This window comes from Choloepus didactylus, chromosome 11 (genome assembly GCF_015220235.1).
Source record: "Choloepus didactylus isolate mChoDid1 chromosome 11, mChoDid1.pri, whole genome shotgun sequence".
NCBI classification, from domain to species: Eukaryota; Metazoa; Chordata; class Mammalia; order Pilosa; family Megalonychidae; genus Choloepus; species Choloepus didactylus.
This window is the reverse complement of record NC_051317.1, coordinates 51,481,303-51,490,127: the sequence shown is the minus strand read 5'-3', so window position 1 is coordinate 51,490,127 and position 8,825 is coordinate 51,481,303. Positions and strand designations below refer to the sequence as shown.

The 8,825-nt window shown below is 33.5% G+C and overlaps 1 pseudogene; it reads left to right on the top strand.

Moving 5' to 3' along the window:
- Positions 1-7,301: 7,301 nt before the first annotated feature.
- On the top strand, positions 7,302-7,998 carry LOC119506011 (annotated as a pseudogene).
- Positions 7,999-8,825: the final 827 nt, after the last annotated feature.

Here is an 8,825-nt window from a genome sequence, read left to right as displayed (position 1 = left end):
TGAGAAACTTGAAGAAGTTGAAAGACTGATTATGTTTTTCACTTTCTAATTTTGAGACAACTAGCAATGGACATCTTGATACAAATTATTCTAATATAATCACTGTGTCTTCAAGGAACAAAGCACTGAAATTGACTTCATCATTAGCATTGAGCTCCAGCAGTTAAGAACCTTCATACTACATTGGTTTTATGACTTTTCTAAAAATTCTAAGTCTTTAGAATTAAGCTGACACAAGTGAAAGCATGAGTTTTTCATTAAAACAGTATGAATGAATTTAATTTTCCTTTGCTTCTTAGGAAATATGACAAGAAATTCTGTATCATAGTTTCCAAAACTTAATAAAAAAGATCTGAATTTCTGAAGAAAATATGCATACATAGCTTCTATGTCTGAGATTATAATTATTTGGAATCTGAACATTCCATATAATGGTGTTACCAAGACTTATAGACAAATTAACAATTAATTCATATTATATTTTATATTATATCACATGTTATCTATGTTATATTTTACAAAGAATTTTAATATTGCAACTAATTCTCTTTCACAGATAATTCTCTTTCTATATTGTAGTTAATTTTTTGTAAATGGGGCAAGATAAGAAGGGGTATTTTGGGATATTTTGTACTAACTATATATCTAAAGGTTTTTCCTATTCATTATCAATATTATATCTCCTCTGCCTGCTGAGAATTTTTCTCCAAGAATCTAATATGTCAAACCCAATATAGATCAACACTTTCCAAACTGACTTCTTATGGTTTCAGATATAATTTAGTGTTAATCAAACAAAGTGATATCAGGAAAGGGGTAACTGCTTATAATCCCTTTCAGGTGTATTTGTTGACTTTAATGAGTTTAAGCGGGTCCAAATCAAAATTCCTGACAGCTGGGGCTTTTGAGCAGCTTTTCTGAAATGCCAAATGTAACCAGGCTATAGTTTTGAGATTCTTTTGTATTTTCCCTCAGGAATGAGGTCACATTCCAAATCAAGATAAAATATTGAGTTTCAATTAATTTCTCCAATAAGGGAAAAATTTTTCTAAAGATTATATTCCCAAATACTTAAGCTGATGAATGCTGAAAAAATTTCATAGGCATTACAGAAAAATATGTGGAAAATGCATTTAAAATATTTGTAATTTCACTTAAATCTTCAACATGATTCATGGGCTTTCTTTAATAATATCAATGTGGATGGGCTTATTTATTCTGAAAAAAATAAAAATTTGAATTTACCAGGGGCGGTTGACGTGACAGATTAGGTTTGGCGAGAATATGACTGACTATCACCAACATGATAATCCACACCTTAATCTCTTTAACCAGGAGCCCCATTTTCAAGCGGCTTGTTCCAATTAAATGCCACTTCTTATTTATGCTGAATGTGTAAGAAGGTTTAGATAAGTTTCTTTGTTCAAGGCCACTTATCATTTAGAAACAGAACTGGAATGCTTTGATACACCAAGGCAGGATTAGTCCTTCTACTATTGACGTGTGAAGATGGACATGATCACTTATTCTATGATAAAGGACTCCTAGCACAAAGCTTCCTTGGCTAAGCAACCTGCACAGTCTTTAGAGGATGAATGCATGCTGAGATTCAGAGTGAAGGGAAAGCAATAGCTAGCCCTGAATGTATCTCAAAAGGAGAAAACGGAATAAAAATGTTGACTGATTGAAATTTGTGGTTGTGTAATAAATTTAATATATTATACATGCTTCTAATTATAAATTCTAACATTTTAAAAATAAATGTTGACGTGTTGCCCTCCTAAAATAAAGGAACATTCTTTTGCATGTGTTGTATTCATAATTGGACCTATTCAATGTTAAAATCTCTTTTTAAATCAATCAGTTTAATCAAAGGTAATGCAATGGATACACAGATTGAATTTTTTAGTTATCTCTAGCAATTTAATTAACAGGATAATTTCACTAAAAGTTGGAGAAAAATTCATTCAGACATGCACACACAGATTTGCTATGTAAATAGCATAGCAAATGTCAAATATTCATGGCCAAGCCCATCATTTAAGTGACTATTAATTTTAATTGGCTTGGCTTGTAATGTTAATTTGTTCATGTGTACACATTGCCTATGATGAAAACTAAATTTTAAAGAAGCTGAACTATGTATACATTTACCGTATCCTGTAAATAGCTTTTATAGAATTAGTTCAAATGGACTGTCTTCGGGTTGTGAGAATAGGAAAGCCATAAGCAATTGTGCGCTGTTACTCAAGGAAACCAGGCAGCAGATCTGGTAACACCCATAGGTCACAAGAGATGGGGGATGATATATCAGAGCAGTGAAGAGAACTTAGAACACAGAGGGTCTTTTAGAGTTGGCCACCTGAAGGGGAGCAGGAGACTGTGCCAGCTCCAAGGAATCTTGTTCTTTCTTTTTCCCCAAACGTGTACCCTGAGGGCAATCACATGGGCCAAACTCAACTGAATCCAGAAACATAAGAACCTATTTTTGTCGTTTATATAAGTAGGTCCCCCATAACAGAGCAGGGTTTAGAAAGGAAGAGAGGATGTTTGGAGGGCATTTGAAGCTATCCAGCCCAATCCATTGCTTCTCATTAGTAATCAGTCTTCTTTTAGGGTAGAGAGCTGAAAGTGGGGATTTCATGATTGCAGCACAAGTGATGGAGTCTCATTTCATTCAAATCTGTGGCTAGTGAAAGGATTTCACTTCACTGAAGTCATTCAGAGCAACCTGAGTCCTATTGTCATGTAACAGTCATACATATTCAGCTGGAACTGAAATATACATAATTTAGAAATATTTTTAAACAAGAATGGGCTGAAATCAACTCCCCATGAGATCCTAGATGTGGGTTGAGAGGGAGCCATGGCAAAGCTGATGGAGTAAGTACCTTGGTGGTCTTAGCCACCTGCTTATGCAGATAACGTATGCTCTCTGGACCCACATAAGCACAGTCTCATGTATATATTTTGCACCTTCAACATAAGTGCTAATGTTCACATCTAATTTTATGCTTTATTGTAATATCTTATACACTATGTTTATGAGGAGTAATTTGAGATTGATAGCCACATTGGTTTTCCCCAGTCACGAGTATAGCTTCCACCAGTGCTCATTAGCAAGCTAGAAGCTGGCATTCCTTCAAAACCCTACTGGTCAATGCTGTGTTTCTCCAAATGGGGCTCACCAGAGACTTCTTTCAGAATTTATCTGTTCCATGGGAACTTCTAGCTCAATTTAATGTGCTGGATCATAAAATAGGACAGCTTGCACCACAGTTTGAACCTGATGCAGAGATTTTTGCCCCAAGACCTAGTCAAAACTGGCAGCTTTTTGGGTTACTTGATAAATGGGTTGATCATCATAGCCAAATACCGTAAGCTTTTGCTCCATAATCCAAAGAGAAATACCAAGACTTTTGTCTTTTATTTTTTCATACTGGGGGATGTAGATGTTTTGTTGTTATTTCAACCATAAAGGGTAGCCTGTAATTCTACACCAGATACTGACTGAACCTTGGTAATGGTCTGTTTTTCTTTTTGGGAAGTGAAAGATATTTTTTGAGGTTTATTTTTCCAGTAGATCTTTAATCAGCATGACTTACGGTCATACCCCCTGTTTGTATGGCAACCATTGTGATTGGTCAATGTCTGTGCCGTACTGGTAGTTAAAAACTACCAGTTTTTATATGTGATATTTTCATTTTCAAATTATACATCTGGGAAAATGGTGGATATGGATGCTTCATAGTCATGGAGTACATGAAGGTGGACTAATGTTTTTGCTGTCAAGCATTACTTTTATTAGGTTTAAAACATTTTTGCATGTCCTTTGAAGAAGTACCTGTTACCCTTGTATGCAGTCATGAAGGAGGTATTTATCAAGGGCATCCTCACTTCTCATCCTATAGTGATTAGCATATGACCCAGATGGATTAATGAATATAATCACAAAGTTATTGTTTACTGTGGATGTTTTCTGAAATCTCTATTTAAGATAATGCTAAAAGCTCAGGATGCCTGATACTGTGTTCCCTAACTCTCTGGAGGAATCTCACAATTTGTCAGAGTCTGGAACTCACATTCATGTGAGAAGCTAGTTTATCCCAGGATTTCCAGGATACACTTGAAAATAAATTTCCTTTGGGATTGAGAAGTTCTGATGAGATTCTTTGACTTGCAAATAAAGATGTCATTGATTAAACAGCAGAATTAAAAGAAAAAAATCAAATGCATGCAACAAGATTCTGTATGAATATCTGATTTTACAACCTTGTTTGACTTTATTTAAACCCTTGGCTCATTAAGTCCAGGGCATAGATATAGCAAAAGTTCTGGCATATGATGCTAAAGGAGAGACGGTAAATTCATGCAGAAAAAGTTATCTCCATTTTGCACTGATTACCTAACACCAGAGGAAAAAACTAAACATGAAAAAAATGTATCAGTAAGTGCAAGCTGAGTTTCTGAAAATGATTTGTATATTTTCTTAATGACAACAGTAGTTATTGCCCAAACTATGTATATCGTGCTTACTACAATATAAACTTATTATATGCAAATAGAATCTAAATTGGACCTACATGGAGGGGTCATTAAAATACATATGCCTCACTTTTTATATCTTCTATGACATTTATGTAGTTAATACTCTCCCCATGCTATACAAATGATATCTGGCTCAGTAAGTTTAGGTTACTCCCCCAAGGTCATTTTAATAAACTGAAATTGCTGTTTTCATGAACACTTGTTCTGATAAATCCACAAACTGATTTCTAAAGGTGTATTTGCTTTAACAATATCCATTTACCCAAATTTAGGCATTTGCCTTTCAACTCTACTTTTTAGGGAGGCTGCAGAATTTGAAGGAAGTCAATCTAGTGGCCTGTCATAATGAGATAACCTAGCCACCCTTTTGGGGGTTTCTCTTTTTAGGTAGAATAATCTCCAGGACCTCCCACTATTGCTGGATGCTTCCTCAAATGACAAGAACTTATTTTGGTCTATTATGCTTTCTTCTCTCTACTTGCATTATCTCATGATTGCTTTAAATGATGTCCCAGCACCATTCATTGAAGAGACTATTCTTTCCCCCGTTGAATGGATTTGGCACCCTTGTCAAGCATCAACTGGCCATACACATGTAGATTTAACTCTGGACTCTCAATTCTATTCCATTGTCCATATGTTCATACTTATGCCAGTATCACACTTTAAAAATTACTGACACTTTGTAGTAACTTTTGAAATCAGGAAGTATGAGTCCTCCAACTCTGTTCCTTTTCAAGGTTATTTTGACTGTTCGGGGCCCCTTGCAATTTCACATGAAGTTGAAGATTAACTTTTGAATTTCTGCAAAAAAAAAAAAAAAAAAAAAAAAAGGCTGCTAGAATTTGATAGGAATTACATTAAATTTGTAGAATACTTTAGGCAGAATTGACATAAACAAGAAAGTGAAAAGAAAACCTACACAATGGGAGAGAATATTTCAAAATCATATATCTGATAAGGGTTTAAAACTTGGAATATCTAAGGAACTCCTATAACTCAACAACAAAAAGACAAACAACCCAATTAAAAAATGAGCCAAGGATTTGAATAGACATATCTCCAAAGTTGATATTCAAATTCCCAAAAAGTGTATGAAAAAATGCTCAACATTTTAGCCATTAGAGAAATGCAAATTGAAACTTGAGTGAGATACCACTTCACAAACCACTGTGATTGCTAGTATTTAAAAACTGGAAAATAGAAAGTATTGGTGAACATGCAGAGAAACAGGAACACTTTTACATCACTGGTAGGAAAGTAAAATGGTGCAGCCACTGTGGAAAACAGTTTTACAATTCCTCTGAAAATTAAGCATAGAATTACCACATGACCCCACAATTCTACTCCTATGTATATAACCAAAAGAACAAAAGCAGGACTCAGACAGATATTTGTACACTAATGTTTATCACAGCATTATTCACCATAGCCCAAAGGTAGAAGCAACCCAAGTGTCCATCAGCAGATGAATGGATATATAAAATGTGATATAGCCATACAATGTAATATTATTCAGATGTAAAAAGTAGTGAAGTACCAGTACATGTTACAAAATGCATGAATCTCGAAGAAATCATGTTGCATGAAATAGCCTGATATAAAAATGACAAATATTGTATGATTCCTCTTAAATGAAATTCTTAGAATAAGCAAATTCATAGAGACAGAAATCAGAATAGTAGTTACAAAAGGTGGCAGGGTAGACTGGGGAGTTACTGCTAAATGAGTATGAGTTTTGGTTTAGGATTATAAAAATAGTCTGGAAACAGATTGTGATGAAAGCTACACAGTATTGTCAATGTACTTAATGTCAAAGAATTGTCCACTTAAAATGGTCAAAATGATTTTCATGTGTGGTATATTTTATTACAATTAAATAAAGTAATTTTTTTAAAGTGACTTTTAGGTAGGGTACCTTGAGAGCTTGAAATCAATGTGAAATGAAATATTCAGCTAAATCTTAGAGGTAAGATAAAGAAATCAAGGAAGTACATGTATCCCATCGGCCTTATTATTGCTTTTGAGAAATTTACTGTTAAGTTGAAACTACACATTTGCTATTCTTATCTGAACAATTTTTAATGGCAGCATTATATTTGAAAATACTTTAAAAATATTTTCATCTACACAGTAACTGAATTTTGACTATTAGGAATATATTCATTTGTAATGTGCATTTGTTTCCCCATTTCAAGAATAAGAAGTTGAAGAAGATGAACTGGAAAGCCTGTGAATGTGCTAACATGCTTATGTTTCCACTTAAATATACTGTTATATCTTATAGGCAAATAAGCAAATATAGTAGGTACATATTCATAGTTAATATAGTTTAAATGCCACATTTAAAAAAATACTCCTTATATCAAAAGCTTTTTATATTAGCCTAACTGTTTAATGAACTAACATTCAAATGAAAAAAATACTATTTCTATGGAAAACTAATTTTTATTTATTCAATATTTATATACAAATATATAAATCTATGGTTAACTGCATATAATGTCAGGTGCCATGGACTAAGAATGATAAACTCTAATTCCTTAAATATAATAGATTCCTAGAAAAATGAAGACATCTACGTCTTTCCAATACAAAAGTACGTGAATTATATAAGCCTGTTATTTTATGTGTATCTTTATCTTTATCTTGTTGGAAAGAGGAATCTAAAGTTGTCAATGTTTCATTAATTGTTCCAACTACAATAATATATAGGAGTTAATATTTTAAAGATAATTTTTTAAAAATTATTATTAACTGGGGGACAGGATGAACTGTTACACATAAATGACTTGAACAAACCAGAAGCAGAACCCAAGGAAATCAGTGGTCCCATCTCTGGTATTGAAAAGGCTCTATGCTGTAGTGGCAATAAACAGATTCTTTCAGCTGATGATAAAACTGTTCACCTTTGGGATCAGGCACTATGACAGAAGAGAAATCTCCGAATTTTAATATGTCTGTTAATAGTATGGAATATATTCCTGAGGGAGAGATTTTATAACTTATGGACAATCTATTGCTTTTCATAGTGCAGTAAGTTTGGAACCAAGTAAATCCTTTGAAGTTCCTGCAACCATCAATTTTGCATCTCTTCATCCTGAGAAAGAATTTCTTGTTGCAGGTGGTAAAGATGTTAAAATTTATAAGTATGATTATAACAGTGGAGAAGAATTAGAATCCTACAAATGATATGTTGGTCCTATTCACTGTGAGATTTAGTCATGATGGAGAACTTTATGCCAGTGGTTCTGAAGATGGAATATGAAGATTATGGCAAACTGTGGTAGGAAAAACATATGGCCTTTGGAAATGTGTGCTTCCTGAAGAAGAATAGTGGTGAGCTGGCAAAGCTGAAGATCAGTTTTCCAGAGACAAGAGGAGCTAGAAAAAATTGCTTCAGAGAATTCAGATTCCATCTACAGTTCAACTCCTGAAGTTGAGGCCTGAGCATGACATATGACACAGATGTGTAAACTTACGGACTAAAACAAGCAAGCAGAGAAAAGCATCAGCCTTCCAGAGTAAACATAGGTAGTAAATAATGGGGAATATGAATTAGCTCCAGTGCTGGAACTAACTAACTTGGTCTTACATGTAATTGAAATCTCTAAGAGTTTATCAGAGGGCAGATGAAGTAATTCTCGTGCAGTAATGACCAGCCTATTGTCTTTTTGAATGAATATGTGTAAGCCAACATTCAATTTCTCTTATTACAATTAGATTTCTTGTAGTTGTTTATGTTACTATGGAGAAAAAATATTATGGCCTATTTTTCTGACATTTATCTTAAAGAAGAAAGCCTTTTTTGCTTTAGTTGTAAAGAAGAGGGAATACATAATAAAGTAATGGGTTTGATTTCTCTTTCATTGTATACTGCTTCCGGATGTCTAATTATTTATAGTTATCTAAATAAAATGCCTCTTAAACAAAAAATACACTGTAATTCTTCAGCTATAGGATAAAAGGAGATATGAATTTAAGTGATTTACAGACTGTGACCAGGTAAGTAAAAAAATTGCTGTACCATGTTACAGGAAGAAAAGAAAGGCTTTATATTTGGTAAATTCTAAAATTTTTATTTATCTGTAACCATTTAGAAGTATTTAAAATATTTATTTTAAAACTTGTCCAAAAATTTATTTGGCCCAAATATAACTGATAACTCTAATGATTTCATATCCATTCAGTATTCACTTGTGTTTTAATTTCTGAGCTGCTTCAAAAAATGCCATACAATGTATCAGTAAGGCTATGCTTTCTTCCAGAAGACTATG